Raw genomic sequence first — 16,976 nt, 5'->3', positions numbered from 1 at the left:
CTAGTATGAATCGCAGTGACTAGACTCATGTCCCCAGCATGACTACTAGTGGCTAAAGGCTCATCTTCAAAATGACTAGCAGAGGTTGATGATGAATTGCTAGTATGACTTGTAGTGACTAGACTTGTGCCCCCAGCATGACTTGCAGTAGCTAAAGACTCATCGCCAACATGACTCGCAGTTGTTGAAGATGAATTGCTAGTATGACTCGCAATGACTAGAATTATGCCCCTAGCATGACTTGCAGTGGCTGAAGGCTCATCTCCAACATGATTGGCAGAGGTTGAAGATGAATTGCTAGTATTATTCTTCTTCTTTGTCTTCTGATTTCTCCTCTTTTTAGATTTCTTATTACAAGAAGGAGGAGAAAGAGGAATCCTAGATTTCTCTTTGAAAGAAGATGAACAATTAACATCCATGTGATGCCCCTGAAATAAAGTATTCAATTGAGAAGCTTCAAGATCATTTGGAACATTAGGAGTGGACCACAGCCAAACGGGTAGTCGAACATTCAATCCAGGAATATTCAAAGTGGCCATAAAGGGAATACCAATGTTTCCAAAGAAAGGAAAAGCACAAGGATCCCCTTTTGGGAGGGTACCTTCGTTGGTTTCCACAAGAATATGGACCATATCTAACCGATTCACATACCCTTCCCTTACGGGAATGTACAAATGACTTTTCAAGGAAGATAGACGCACAATTAAAACCTTTTCCCTTGAGCAGGCAACTCCACAACTTTCCAAAGAAATACCAAAAATCTTTCAAGATCGACAGAGTGGTAAGCCACTCAGAATATAAAGTCCAAAAGTGACCAGAAAAAAATACCTAAAGCCAACTATATACAAGGAGCAAAGAGCACTCGATTATTAAGTCCCTAAAGTCACAACCAATCAAGCAACTTCCAAGTATTTTTGCTCCGAGTGATGAGGACCGGACACCAAAATACAAGAAAGTGAAGTAAGGGACCTTCCGAAGATAGTCTGGGATAATGATGACCCAAGCGTACCAATGAAGGTATCAGAGGTAGTTACGCTGACCCCTAGACAACAGCTTTTGTTGGTGCAAGCCCCCAAGCTTCGCAAGGGTGCCCTCCAGAAGTACTGTTGAACGTGATGCAACGTCAACCTCAAGTGCCACGGGATTCCCCTCCGCAGCCACCTGTGTAGATCCATAGGATAGGCAACTAAATATACCAACTCGTATCAAAAGTTGAGCGGAATAGTCGTGAGGTAAGATCGAACAAGTAAGAGAGGGGGTATCTCTCGTCCTTATCTTCAAAAACCCTCGTGCTTAACTCCCAGTCACAGAGCTTTCCCGGTCTCCCTAATGCTATTGGATTTTCACTCTTTATTTAGACTTCTACGTTTGACAATTTAGAATGGCCTTGGAGAGTTTACTTTCCTCTCACCTAATCCAAGGCCCTAAATAACCTAAAACTTGTTGGTGTACTTATTGACAATATAAAAAGTTCTAGTTTATTTTATTAGCACTTGATTTTAAGTGGTTGTTCTTTTAAGTCAAGGGTATGAGAGTGAAACTAATGATGTGTGTATGACTCAACCAAAATCAAAGAAAAAGTAACTACATGAATGAAATCATTTTTCTTTCAATGAAAAGAGATCTCTACATGGGTTCTATGAAACTTTTATAAAGAAAAAACTTTTTCTTTTCTTTTCTTGCAACACACTTCACACATGCAAAAACTAAAAAGATTACTAATGCTTTAACAATGTAAACTATCCTAATGAAAGGTGTAATGAAGATGCAAGATCCTAAATCACTTCAAAAACGAAAGAAATTGTTTATAATGATTAATAAGCCAACTTAAGTATTGAAGATAATATAAATTTTGAATGCAACAATTCTCTACAAACAAGAAGGACAGATCACAAAAGATCACAATTCACTTTCAAAAAATGAAAAAGGAACCAAAAACTTGGCTAAAGAAAAGAAAAAATATGTTTTTTAAGACTTTTTGTTTTTCAAGAAACAATCAAAATAACTTTTCGAAAGCACTCTAAATGCTACAAAAGACTCAAAGACCGAAAGCAAACAACAAGGAAACTTTGCAAGTTGTCAATTCAACACGAATGAAAACTTAAAAAAGTAGGTGCTTCAAGATGCACTAAACGATCCAAAAGTAGCAAAAAGAGTTTTGAGACACTAATCAAGAAATCAGGAAAAGCACACTTTGAAATTTGTCAACAACAACTTTCGAAAAGCAAGAAGAAGTGAATGGCCACAACTTAACAGGAAGCAAAGCAAGTAAACCATAAAAATGAAGTTTGACACAAATATTGCAAGAAATATTTTGTTCCAGAAAACCAGAACAATCAAGGGCCTCTACAAGAAGCCTTGTGTGTTCAAACACAAATGGTCACAGTCACTGTAAAGCAAACCAAGACCAAAAACTCTTCAAAGCAGGAGAGAACTTGAAACAGTAGGCTCACTGAAAAACTAAAATCTGAAAATAGAAACTGACCACTCAGGAAGCACACAGGCCAAGAAACAAATCTTTCCAGATAAAAAGACTTGAAAAAATCATGCAAAGAAAATGTATACGCAACTATGTCTCTACACAGCTGCGTATATGCGGCTTCAGTTCAGAGAAACTAGCGTGTATACGCTTCAATAACCTGACAAAGATGTGTATATACAAGTTTACAAGAAAAAAAAAATGAGGCCTAATGAAATGGATCAGACTTGAAGTCTGAGTTCCTACAGGGGCAGAAAATACAATCACAGCAAGGAAACTGAAAGTTTAGCCCTGATTGGCACTAAATAACCCAAACTAGGAACAACAAGATTGTTGTCCCTAGTGGAGTCGACAATTCTGTTAAGGGATAAAGTCCCCTACGGCTTTGGGTTAGAACCCTAGCAGAGCAGGAGTAATCTACAACAAGAAACAAGCAAATAACTCAGGCAAAATGCTTAAACGAACAAACCATGTGAGGATGTACATACCCGGGGGTCCTTCGTTCGGGTAGTTCCAACCAAGGTTCAAACCCTTTGCAACTCCTCACGATCCTTTAACATTCAAAACAACCAATTCAAAGACATGCAGCAGCATATAGATAAAGCATTATAGTGAAATCAACTTTATAGCATATAAGTAGATGGTTAGTTATACATTGAAATAGTCATTCATACATAAACCATAACAATAACATCAGATGCATGAACAAAGTTGATATCAGGAACAAGAAAATGTTTCTTTTATTGCAGATAACTATAACCAAAACATAGCAAGAGTTCACCTGAGTCTTCCTCTTCCAGCTCCAAGCGGAACCACCCTCCAGGTCCATCTAGTCCCAGTCTTCAAAAGGCTCCTTCCATAACCAACACAAGGATATCTCCCACAAGTGAAAGTATATCAACTCTCAAGGAAACAAGGGTTTCCTGAACTTGGGGAAGTTCTTGAAGCATAGGGATATTCAGACTTGATCAGGGGATAATCTCAGCAGAGTAATTCTCTATTTTCTCTCCTCCTTAAGGCCTTCCCATTGAAGTCTTTTTATACTTCTCCCAAAGTAGTTTTTTAGTTGGGAAACAGTTGGGAACAGTTGGGCCACAAGCACTAATAGGTAATCAACAGGTAAAACCCGTAATCTCCACCCATAATTAAGAAAATTTAATTTTTTAAGTGTTTGAATACATATACACAGGTTGGGTATAGGCTGAACCGGGTGTACATGTGTTTAATACAGGGAAAAGTCATGTATAGGGAGTAAAACGTTGTTTTTTGAATATTTGGACCAAGTCTGGAAGGAGGGGTTGCCCTAGGCTATAAACCAAGCATCAAAAATACATAAGGTGGTATTTGGAGCTATAAAAAGGACTAGTTGTTTCTCTGTGGACGTAGCCCAAATTGGGTGAACCACATATATCTATGTCTCTCTTGTTTTATGTGCTTTCTATGTTTATATTTCTACAATATTTTATGTGTTCCATTGCTCTGTAATATATAATTTTCTAACAACTGGTATGTAGATGATGAAGGGTTGTTTCCAATTTCTTAAGCTCTATATTGGCTTCCGCTGATGAAGGGATGAGTAAGTTTCTTTGTTCATGGTTGTTGGATTTATCATCTTCTTGTTCCAACTAAGGGAAGACAAAGATCTGATATTTTGGAGTGGTCCTTATTTCTTGGGATCGAAAGGTCTGTATCTGAATCATTGGTTTTTGGACTTCAATTTAGAAGAGGACATCTCTAAGATAGTTCCAGTGTGGGTTCACGTCTTGCACTTGTCATTCACTTTTTGGGTGACTTGACCTACTAGCTTATATGAAATAGAATTGGGAAATTCTTGTATAGAGTAGTCCCAAATACTTTTTAATAGCTGGCAAAAGGTATGCCTGAAGCCATTCAATTGAACTCAAACCATTGGTGTCACCTTCATAGACTAGGTTACAAACAACTCCTTTTCAAATGCAACATTTGTCATGAAAATGATCATTTCAAAAGAGACTATAAGAAAGGCTAGTGACCTAGACTCAATCAAAAGAGCAACTGATGTGAACAATGACTAGGAGGAGATGTCGACAACCTTTATTGCAATCCACTCAAACCAAATTGTTGGTTCTGCACTCAGTCTACAATAATTTCAAGGTATTAGGTGAGCAGTAACAAGGAGAAGAAGCAGAAGGTTGAGTCTTTGGTGGTCCATGAGGAAAATGAAAGGATCTAGAGGGGACAGAGAAGATTTAAGTTGAACAGGCTTTGAATTATTATTCCAAGCCACCAAAGGAGGATCCTCCAGTCTAGGGTGTTGAGAGGAATTCTTCATATGCAAGAGTGATTAAATAGACCACTAGTTCCCCGCCTATCATGAGAGGAAGAAAAAAAAGAAAAGAATCACACAAAAGAGAAGTTGAGTGGAATAAAACATTGGTTTCCTAGTGTTTGCTTGCCAAGTTTGACTATTCTTTACTAGGCTCTGTGTATTAGGTATTTTTTGTCAATGTATATTTCTATGTAATCAATTTCTTAGACAATACTCATGTGGTACTGGTCATGACAGTGAACAAAGTTCAAGTAAAAAAATTAGTCCTTCTCCCTGATTTGGCTTGGGGAAGGGGAGAGATAGGATTTCGTCAGCTCAACTTAGCTCTCTTGTCTCAGGTTGTATAGGAATGGTTGTAGCCCCCAATATTTTCTAGTTCAAATACAACTACTAGTACTAACAAATTTCTTTTGAATATAATTCAAACTGGAGCACAATATGTATGGTGCGAGAAAGTAGCTATTGGGTTTCTCTTGTGACAATGGAAACATACTATTCCCTTATATTTGGGTCCTACTACTGTAATATTGTTGCTCGAATGCTTTCATATTGCATTAATGTTTCTCATGGATTTGTTGGTAGAAGAGAGTGTCGACATGAGGTAAAGATATCTAACAGTTTTGTGCATCTACGAAGAAATTATATGTTTTCTTAGTTGATTGTTAAACCTTCTAGTGTTTTTCACTAATCTATAATCATTTGCATGGGACTTTACTAGTAATTAGGAATTTAGGACACAAACTTTTACAAGCATTGTTGAATACTCTAGATATTGGTTAAGATTGGAAGAGGTAGTCTTATTGCACTATATTTCTTTCTTCCTGTATTATTGTTTCTCAAATATTAAGAAAAGTACTAAGAGAGAATTACAAGTGTTTGAGACATGTTTTCAGCGATAATCACATCAAAATTCATTTGTCGACACGTTTCAAACCAGCAAGTGTGGTTCATCATCAAGACAAGATGAAGAATCGGATCATGGTAGCGAGTTAAACAGAGGGATCGACCATTCAAATGGCTAGAAAGAATCGACTATTTTTTACCAAAAGAAACGACTACATTTGACTGGGCTTCAGCTACAATTGATTAGACCAAGAGTTAGGCAAATTTTTTATTAATTAATTAGTTAATTTGTTTATTATATTTATTTAATTAAATATATAAATAACTAAATATATATGTTTATAATTAACTTGAAAATATTTTAACTATGTTTATATGTAAAGTTATTTATTATAAGTACCATGTTTAATTTAATAAAAACTAGTTAAAAACTTAAAAATATATATTAGTTAAATTATGTATATATATATATGTATATATATATATATATATATATATATATATATATATATATATATATATATATATATATATATATATATATATGCTTAATTAACTAAAAACTTTTTAACTATGTTTATATGTAAACTTACTTATTATAAATACCATGTTTAATTAAATAAAAACTAACTTGAAAATATATATTGGTTAAATTCTATAGAACTAAACCTAATACCTAAATATTAAGGGAAATTATTATCTTTTTATCAATTTAAAATATATATAAACTTATATTAATACTACTATAGGAATATTATGAGGTAAATTAGAGTTAAAAGTAAATCATAATAATAATATTAATAAAAATAATAATTAATAAAAAATATAAATAACAAAAAAGTAAAATCAGCAAATAAATAGAAAAGGGAACACAGAGGAAATTCAAACAGTTTAAGAGACGAGGGAAAGAATTCAAAACTGGAAACGAAAACAGCAAAAAGAAAGGAAAAACAAGGGGGGTGGTCTAAGAGGAAAGGGCAGGGATCCAACAGTTGTTGATTTTCCATCCGTCATCCCTGTTAAGATTACTCGACCTCCTTTCAATTTCAATGGCCTCCCTAAACTTTTGGTGATGAAAGGATAAATCCTAGCAATGACCTAGGCCTCCTCAATGAATATATGATGCTTAGTATTCTCCACGTGTTTCGCCAAATATTAAGACCGGGTCCTCCCATGCTTGATATCGGCTGCGTGATCATGAATCCTTTTATTAATAAAGTGTCCAGTTTCACCAACATAGGGGGTCCCACAAGAAAATGGAATAACATAAACACCTTTCATATCCTTGGGGTCAACAAGGTCTTTTAAAAATCTTAAGGAGCTATGAATGGTGTTAATGGGTCTAAATGTTGAGGGAACATTATGCTTCCTTAGGATTCTCACAATCTTGTCAGTGGTTCCCTGGATGAAAGGGAGATGCACCCTTGAGATTCGATCTTTAGGGTCTTTCTTAACCTTGGGACCTCTGCCAGCTTTGAGGAAAGCTTTAAGACCTTGGTGCCTACTATATCCATTATTAACAAAAACATTAAGGAGATGGGCTTTCTCTTTATAAAGGTGGTTTTCATCAGAGATTCTCAGCACACGAGTAGCTAGCGTGTTGAGAACACCAAACTTTTGAGTCGGGAAATGATGAGACTTGGCATGAAGATACTGCTCAGTGTGAGTTTTCTTCTGAAACACCTGGTGGGAGAAAGAACCATCATCCTTCTTCAAAATGAGAACATCAAGAAAAGGCAGGCACCCCTCAACTTCCTACTCCATAGTGAACTTTATGGAGGTAGATTGATTGTTGAGATGCTGGAAAAATTGATCTAACTTTTCTTGGCCATGAGGCCATATGACACAAGTGTCATCTACAAAATTTTTCCATAACTTAGGCTAGAAATGGGTTGAGGCCAAATCCTTCGATTGAAAGTATTCCATAAAAATATTAGCAACAACCAGGGATAATGGGGAGCTTATGGAAACCCTACAAGTCTACTCATAGAATTCCCCTTCAAAGTAGAAAAAAGTAGAAGTAGGACAAATCTCTACTAATCTAGTGGTATCAGAATCAATGAGGCGATTGATGACCTCAATGGCATCCTTAATAGGGATGTTAGTGTACAGGGATACTACATTAGAACTAACATGATTGTCCCCATGATAAAACTTCAATAATCCCTTTAATGCATTAACAAATGAAGAAGAGTCTTTGACGAATGAATTTGTATGTCCAACAAGGGGTTTAAGCTTCAAGGCTAGGAATTTGGCTAGGAGGCAGGTAGGCACTCCTATAGTGTTGATAATGGATCTTAGGGGGGCCCCATATTTGTGGATCTTTGGAAGCCCATATATCCTTGGAGTGATTGGGCTACTCTCAATAAGCTTATAGCAAAAGGTACCCAGAGTGCTACTAGAATTTATAGCTAGAGATATTTTTCTGGAGATCCTTTCAGGGTATTCTTATTAAGCTTTTTATAGCTTCTGCTATTACATAGGTGATCCAACATCTTCCTGTGATAATCCACCTTGTCAAGGATCACAAAAACCCCACCTTTTTCATCTTTAAGAACGACAATGTCCTTATTCTGGTTCAAGACTTTTAGGGCATTAAATTCATCCTTGTTAATGTTGTTCCTAGGGGGCTTTGCTTTCTTGAGGATGAAAGCGCAGTATTGCCTAATTGTGTTCTCAATAAGATAACTGCTCGTGCACCAAGAATCTCTGATGAAAACCACCTTTACAAAGAGAAAGCCCATCTCCTTAATGTTTTTGTTAATAATGGATATAGTAGGCACCAAGGTCTTAAAGATTTCCTCAAAGCTAGCAAAGGTCCCAAGGTTAAGAAATACCCTAAAGATCGAATCTCAGGGGTGCATCTCCCTTTCATCTAGGGAACCACTAACAAGATTGCAAGAATCCTAAGGAAGCATAATGTTCCCTCAACCTTTAGACCCCTTAACACCATTCGTAGCTCCTTAAGATCTGTAAAAGACCATGTTGACCCCAAGGATATGAAAGGTGTTTATGTTATTCCATGTTCTTGTGGGACCCCCTATGTTGGTGAAACTGGGTGCTCTATTAATCAAAGGATTCATGAGCATGCAGTCGATATCAAGCATGGGAGGACCCGATCTTCAGCTTTGGCAGAACACGTGGAGAAGACTAAGCATCATATATGCATTGAGGAGGCCCGGGTCATTGCTAGGATTGCTCCTTTTCATCATCGGAAGTTTAGGGAGGCCATTGAAATCGAAGGAGGAAGAGTGATCTTAATAGGGGTGATGATGGAAAATCAACAACTATTAGATCCTTGCCCTTTCCTCTTAACACCCCCCACCACCCCCCCCCCCACCCCCCCGCCTTGTTTTTCCTTTCTTTTTGTTGTTTTCTTTTCCGGTTTTGATTTCTTTCCCTCGTCTCTTGAATTGTTTGAATTTCCTCTATGTTCCCTTTTCTATTTATCTATTGTTTTTCCATTTTTTATTTATATTTTTTATTCATTATTATTTTTATTAATATTATTATTATGATTTATTTTTAACTCTAATTTACCTCGTAATATTACTATAGTAGTATTAATATAGGTTTATATATATTTTAAATTGATAAGAAGAGAATAATTTCCCTTAATAATTAGGTATTAGGTTTAGGTATATATAATTTAACCAATAGATATTTTCAAGTTAGTTTATATTTAATTAAACATGGTATTTATAATAAGTAAGATTACATATAAACATAGTTAAAAAAATTTTAGTTAATTATAAGCATATATATTTAGTTATATATATATAATATAAATAAAATTTAACTAATATATATATTTTTAAGTTTTTAATTAGTTTTTATTTAATTACACATGGTACTTATAATAAATAACTTTACATATAAACATAATTAAAATATTTTTAGTTAATTATAAACATATATATTTAGTTATTTATATATTTAAATTAATAAATAAATAAATCTAATAAACAAATTAACTAATTAATTAATTAATTAATAAAAATTTCCCCTTACTCTTGGTCCAGTCAATTGTAGCTAAAGCCCAATCAAATGTAGTCGTTTCTTTCTAGCCGTTTGAATGGTCGGTCTCTCTATTTAACTCGCTATCATGATCCAATTCTTCATCTTGTCCTAATGATGAACCATACTTGTTGGTTCAAAATGTGTCGACAAATGAATTTTGATGTGATTATCGCCAAAAACATGTCTCAAAAACTTGATATGAATCACAAAAGCCTTAATTCAATAATTACAAGTGTCTTTAAACATTTCATGTATCTATTTTTCAAGAAATGAATTATTGGCATTTTTTTTTGTTGGAAGTTATCTTATTTGCATGGCTTTCCTATGGTAATTAGCAAATAAACTCTATTTATAAAAACAGGTAAAGGTGGTACCTATAAATGAATATGCTTAGTCAATTATTGGCATTTTCTGCATTGGGAAGTTGCCATGACATTTGCATGGTTTTCCTATGGTAATTAGCAGATGAACTTTATTTATAAAAACATGGAAAGGTGGTACATTCAAAAATCTATGGCACCATTTTAAATATATGGTTTTATATTGGTAAATTACAAGCATGTTCAGAAAGAATCAACATGCTTGGATTTTCTTTTATAATTTCACTCTTAGCCACTACAAATTCACTTTCTTTGCAGTAAATGTCATGCTTTTCTTTTGATGTTCATCATCTAAAGTTATTTCATTTTGGGACTCATATATGTTAAGTCAATTTAATGTTCTAATTGCCCCTAACTATCTGGAGTCAGATAACCACACTATAGGACATGCAACATGTTATTTGACTTATAAAATCTATGTTGGTTTTGTAGATTCTTGCACTCCTTGTTAAAATATATCAAAAACTACCCTCACCTGATTATTTAAGCATTTGTCAGTGCCTCATGTTTCTGAAGGAACCAGACATTGTTGCAAGTATATTGGAGAAACTCCTAAGAGGGGACAAGGTAATTTTTTAGGAAATCTTGATAGTGGTTGCATGTTTCTCTGTTTAAGGAAATTTTGATAATGGATGAACTTAAACTGATATTGGGTTGCATGTTCATTGTTTATAATTGAAACCAATATTTTTGCTCCCTTTTTTGTAGGATGATGCCTTGTTGGCCTTTCAGATAGCATTTGATTTTCTTGAAAATGAGGATCAGGCTTTCCTAATAAATGTTAGAAACCAACTTCCCGAGCTCAAGTAGCAAGGCACTAGAAGTGCAGATGTTGGACAATCTTTAGTAGTTCCGGGTGATGTTTCTAATAATGGAAACAATGCTTTGGCTTAAACACCTATTGCAATGGATACCTCTGATGGTGTCCAAATGAAAGATGGTGCTATTGTTCCCAATGGAGCTAATAATGAATTGGATATAATAGAAGTCATTTATGCAGAAAGACTAGCAAAGATTAAAGGAATTTTGTCTAGTGAAATGGCTATACTTCTGATATTGCAGTTTTTGTACAGTCACAATAGGTCTGAAGTCTCATCTTGTGCAATGTTTTTTAATGTCAATTTATTTTTTTTGCAATTTGATTTAGTATTCCCTGATCTGCATTTATGACTTTTGTGTGCTTTAACTTGTAGTTGGATTTTTTAATGAAACTAGTATGCAACCATGTTAAAATAATGAGAAGATAATATTGTTCTAAGTTCTATCAATGAATGTTGTGAGTATATTATATTGGGATTTTGTCCAAAGGCATCATTACAAAGATAGCTGGGCACATAGTGGGGAGCTTAAGCATCAAATTCAAATGGTCGCAGTTCTATTTTTTTTCTCTTAACAACGACAAAGATTTATATTAATACTGGAACTGGAGATTACATATATAAGTTGAGGGAAACACGAAGCACCCTTTACTTGGACATGAAAAATACCACTATTAAACTATACAACCGAGAAACAAGAGTAGAACTCTATAGCCAGATATCCATGCTTCCCTTGTCCTTTAAGCTTCTGAAAAGAATGAAAGCTAATCAACCTAACAGCTGAGAATTCATAAGTTGCAACTGTTGGAAATGTTGGGATTGCATACATATACAGCTGGTAACAAGATATGTACTGTAAATCATTTGGCTTGGTTGTGGTACTAAGGAATGCTTGGAGCTGAGACATTGATGTCACTGTGGTACAAATGGATGTTATGCTCTTAACCTACAAAGCGATACCCAAACATAGAATTTGCGAAGAAAAGATACCAAGAACACAAAATATGCGAAAAAATATACCCAGAGCACAGAATAGCAATGATTTTATTATTCAGAGAGAAATGTTCACATGCCTCTTCGAGGGGGCAACCTCCAATAGAGCAGAGCTTGATTACAAAACAAGACACACTCCTCCTCGCAGGGAGTCTCTATCCTTTATATATGACTCATACATGCCATACCACGAGCCAATATCGTGGGTTTTATTAATACCATCTATCTAATACTACCGCCCATTTACCATCTAACTAATACTACCGCCCATTTGCAACTAACTGTGGTCCCGTAATTAATTGCGGGTTAACCACTTACAAATATTAATATGGGCTTTATTGACTCTTGACTATGGCGTGATCCCATGACATAAATAAGGGGGTTAGGGTGGGACCCTAACATGCCCTCCCCCTTAAGACTAGCCTTGTCCTCAAGGTTGAAGCTGCGGAAACTGTTGAAGAATAGCGGCTGGTTCCCAAGTTGCATCTTCCGGCGAGGTATCTTTCCATTTGACGAGGACCTCCTTAATCATGCGGCCGCGCAGGTGCTTGTCTCGAGTGTCTAGAACCTGTTCCGGTTGAAGCCAGATTGATCCTTCTCCATCCAACTCAGGTAGACTGGTTTGAACTCGGCAATTGTTCCCAATCACTTTCTTGAGACACGATACATGGAAAACTGGGTGGATTTTTGTTGTAGGTGGCAAAGCCAACTTGTAAGCCACTTCTCCAATGCGCTGAAGTACTTGATATGGTCCGTAGAATTTTGGAGAGAGCTTTTGACAGCCCTTGTCTTTGAGTGATGTTTGCTTATATGGTTGCAGCTTCAAAAAGACCTGATCCCCTTCTTGAAATTGGCGCTCTGAGCGATGTTGGTCAGCCTGTTGCTTCATACGGTTCTGAGCTTGATGAAGATTCTCGCGCAGGTGGGCAAGCATGGTTGCACGGTGTTGTAGGAGTTGATCCACGGCTTGTACTTTGGAGCACCCCGTGAGATAAGAAGTGGGGGACGGCGGAAGTTGTCCATAGACTGCTTCATAGGGAGTCATTTTGGTGGTGGCATGATAGTTGGTGTTATACCACCATTCTGCTAGAGGTAACCACTGTACCCAAAGGTGTTGTTTTTCTGAAGTGAAACACCTAAGGTAGGTTTCTAGACATTTGTTGATGGCTTCGGTTTGACCATCTGTTTGTGGATGATATGAAGTACTGAGTTTGAGTTGAGTGCCTTGTATTCTGAAGAGCTCCTGCCAAAAATTACTAGTGAAGATTGGGTCGCGGTCGGATACAATAGAAGTGGGCATGCCATGCAATTTGAAGATTTGATCCATGAAAGTTTGAGCAACCAAAGTGGGTGTGAATGGTTGGGGTAGGGCGCAGAAATGAGCATACTTCGACAGTCGGTCCACAACCACCATGATGACTGATTTGTTCCCAGACTTTGGAAGACCTGTAATGAAATCCATGGAGACCTCCATCCAAATTGACGCCGGAATGGGTAATGGTTGTAATGTGCCTGGTGTGTTGACGGTTTCCCCTTTGTGGCGTTGACAGACGTCACATTCTGCTACAAAAGTAAGGATGTCCTGTTTCATGCCGGTCCAAAAAAATGATCTTCTGGTGCGAGCGTATGTCTTCTGAAAGCCCGAATGTCCTGCAATGGGAGATGAATGCAATTCTGCCAAAATGCAACTTTTGAGGGTGGATGTTGGTGATATGACGACTTTGTCCTTGTAGCGAAGAATATCATTCTGCCACGAGTAGCCCTTGCTGGAATTAGGATCTGCCTGTAATTGAGAAATGAGTTGGGAGAGCCCGGGGTGTGAAAACCATTCCCTGCGAGCCTCTTCAATCCAGTCTGGAATGGGGAGGGATATTGCGAGCAGAGTACTTTCCTCCTCAAATTGGCGCGACAATGCATCTGCTACCTTGTTGTCTTTCCCTTTCTTGTAAATGATCTCATAATCATATCCCAGCATTTTGGCTAACCATTTATTTTGTTGGGGGGACGATAGGCGTTGCTCCAAAAAATATTTAAGACTGTGATGATCTGTGCGGATTTGGAAACGTCGCCCCAACAGGTAGGGTCGCCAGGTCTCAACTACATGTAAGATGGCCATCATTTCCTTCTCATAGGTAGATTGGCCCAAGTTCTTCCCACTTAGTTGTTGGCTGGTGAAGGCCAATGGTCACCCTTCCTGCATTAAGACTGCTCCAATACCTGTTCCCGAAGCATCAGATTCAATGACAAATGTTTTGGTGAAGTCCGGTAGTGCTAAGACCGGAGTGGAACACATGGCGGTTTTGAGAGCAGTAAATGCCTGTTGTGCTTCTTCGTTCCAAAAGAAGGAATTTTTCTTTAGAAGTTACGTCAAGGGCTTCGCTATGCGGCCATAATTGCGGAAAAATTTACGATAATAGCCTGTGAGACCCAAAAATCCTCTCAAGCTTTTCAAGGTCTTAGGTTGAGGCCATTCTTGCATTGCCTGGATCTTTTTGGGATCCACCTTGACACCTTCACGCCCCACAATGTGGCCTAAATACTCAACTTCTTCCCTGCCAAACGCACACTTAGACATTTTGACAAATAGTTTATGCGTGCGGAGCAGTTGCAAGAGGATATCTACATGCTGAAGATGTGCTGCCCAAGTGCCACTATAGATGAGTATGTCATTGAAGAAGACCAGGACAAATTTTCTTAGATATGGTTTGAGGAGGTGATTCATAAGGCTCTGAAAAGTAGAGGGGGCATTACAGAGACCAAATGGCATGACCAAGAACTCATAATGGCCTTCATGAGTTCTGAAAGCTGTCTTGGGAATGTCGACTTCCTTCATGCGAATTTGGTGGTAGCCTGAGCGAAGATCCAATTTAGTGAAGAATTGAGCCCCATTGAATTCGTCCAGCAAATCGTCAACCACTGGGATGGGAAATTTATCTTTGACTGTTAACTTATTGAGGGCCCTGAAGTCTAGACACATCCGCCACTCCCCATCTTTCTTGAGGACCATGACGACTGGAGATGAATAAGGACTAATGCTAGGACGAATGACACCTGCTTCCAACAATTCCTTGATGATTTTTTCTATTTCATTCTTTTGGGTGAACGGATGTCTGTATGGCCGCACATTTGGGGGTTGGGCCCCTGGAACCAATGTGATGCTATGATCATGTTCCCCTCGCGAGGGTGGAAGTTCATGAGGTTTGTCAAAGACCATCCGATGTTTATTCAAAATCTGTTGCATCTCAAGATGAATTGGCGAAGACATGGTGTCTACTACCTGGATTGCATTAAATTGAGCTACCACTCCATGATGGCCCTTTTTTAACAATTTTTCCATCCTATGCGAGCTTATGATAGAGGGGGCTCCCGCCTGTAGTCCACGGAGGGTATGTGTGAAGTCGTTCTGCTTAAAACTCATATATAACTCCTGGAAATCCATTGTGATTGGCCCAAGAGTGCGGAGCCATTCCGCACCGAGGACAATGTCGCAACCCCCCATGTGTATTGCAAACATGTGGGTTTTCAAATGATAATCCCCCATTTGAATTTTGACATTTTCACAGCAACCTTCACATTTCATTGTGCCCCCATATGCAATCTGGACTTGGAAGTTAGAAACTGCCCGGACAAAATAATGTGCTGCTTCAGCGATCTTTTGGTGGATGAAATTATGGGTACTTCCACTATCAATCAAGACTACTACTGGGCGATGTTTAAGAAAACCCCTGATTTCGAGAGTTTGAGGGGAAGAAATTCCTGCCAATGCATGTAGTGAAATCATTGGTTCATCAAATACCATCTCCTGTTGGTTATCTTCTTCGGTGGCCTCTGGTTCCTCAAGTGGTGGATCTTCCTCGGTGGAGCTGTAGTCAGTGGCATCTATTTGAAAAAAACTTGTGCTCTTTGCATTTATGACCCGGGGAATATTTTTCATCACAGTAGTAACATAGTCCTTGCTTCCTTCTTTCGGCCATTTCTGCCGGTGACACCTTTTGAATCTTAAGTGTTTGGGTCATATTGGGAGCCTATGAGGGACGACCTTTAGCGGGGAAGTTGGGGCGACTGGATTGGGCGGTTAATGCACGTTCCACCTTACGGGCTACCTGGCAAGCCTCGGTCCATGTGGGGGGGTGGTGGAGTAGAACCTGAGCTTTGATGGCTTCTTTAAGACCACTGATAAAGCATTCCATGTAGAACTCATCTGTGAGACCCTTAGTGCGGAAGGCTAAAGCTTCAAAAGCAGTCATATATTCCTCCACTGTACCCGTCTGTCGAAGCTTAGTGAGACGCCCCAAAAAAGAGTCTTCCTGTTCAAAGCGACTGCGGAGAGTTTTGGCAAATTGGGCCCAATTCTGAAAATGTCCATTGCAGCGTTGATGCCATTCCTTCCATTGCCATCTTTCATTGTCCAAGTACATGGTGCCCACCATAAGCTTAGTTCCCTCATCTGTGATATGATTCAATTGGAAATACTGCTCCATTTGTGCTAGCCATGTTGACGTGTGAGAACCATCAAATTTCTGCATATCCAACTTGGGAGGACGCTGACTGGGTGGTGGACGGGAGTGCCAAATGTGAGGAGAGTGGCTAGACTCACCCTCATGGTGGTTATGGCCATTATACCCCTCCTCGTGGGCTGGATCCTTGCCTTCTGGGAATGCCTGTTGTATCTGGTTACTCATTCCTTTAAGCTGAAGTTGTACGAAGCTACTCATATTTTGAAGCTCATGTTCGATCTTGGACGTAGCCATTTCGAGGGTCTCCATATGGTTTTCAATTTTGTCGATCTGTTCATTGGCCATCGCTTGGGCGCGAGTTTCTACCATACACCAACCTGATGAAAATTTGGGACCGCCTAAAAATTTTTACTAAGAAATTGAATGGTACCACCTTGCTCAGCTCGTCGTCCTGATACTGATGGGCTAGGTCACCAATAAGCGTCCCGGGAGATCTCAGACTTACTCCTTCCTGATCAATACTGCAGTCGCCAAATCCTCAAAATGTCAATGCCGCCAGAAGTCCTGCGAAAATTATATCCAGGTACAGGAACCCTTCCCAACTACTCCGATCTGGTGAATCTGAGAGATCTGAATGGTGGAACAGCTACTGTTGCTGATCTGAAATATCCGATCTGG

General features: G+C 38.2%; 1 pseudogene; it reads left to right on the top strand.

The window, feature by feature from the left end:
• The first annotated feature begins 5,268 nt into the window (after positions 1 to 5,268).
• LOC149259277 (26S proteasome non-ATPase regulatory subunit 1 homolog A-like) overlaps positions 5,269 to 16,976 on the top strand; it is a 106,754-nt pseudogene continuing 95,046 nt past the window's right edge.

This window comes from Pinus tabuliformis, chromosome 6 (genome assembly GCF_031772625.1).
Source record: "Pinus tabuliformis cultivar Carrire ecotype Pingquan chromosome 6, CPIR1, whole genome shotgun sequence".
NCBI classification, from domain to species: Eukaryota; Viridiplantae; Streptophyta; class Pinopsida; order Pinales; family Pinaceae; genus Pinus; species Pinus tabuliformis.
This window is presented reverse-complemented; position numbering and strand designations above follow the sequence as displayed.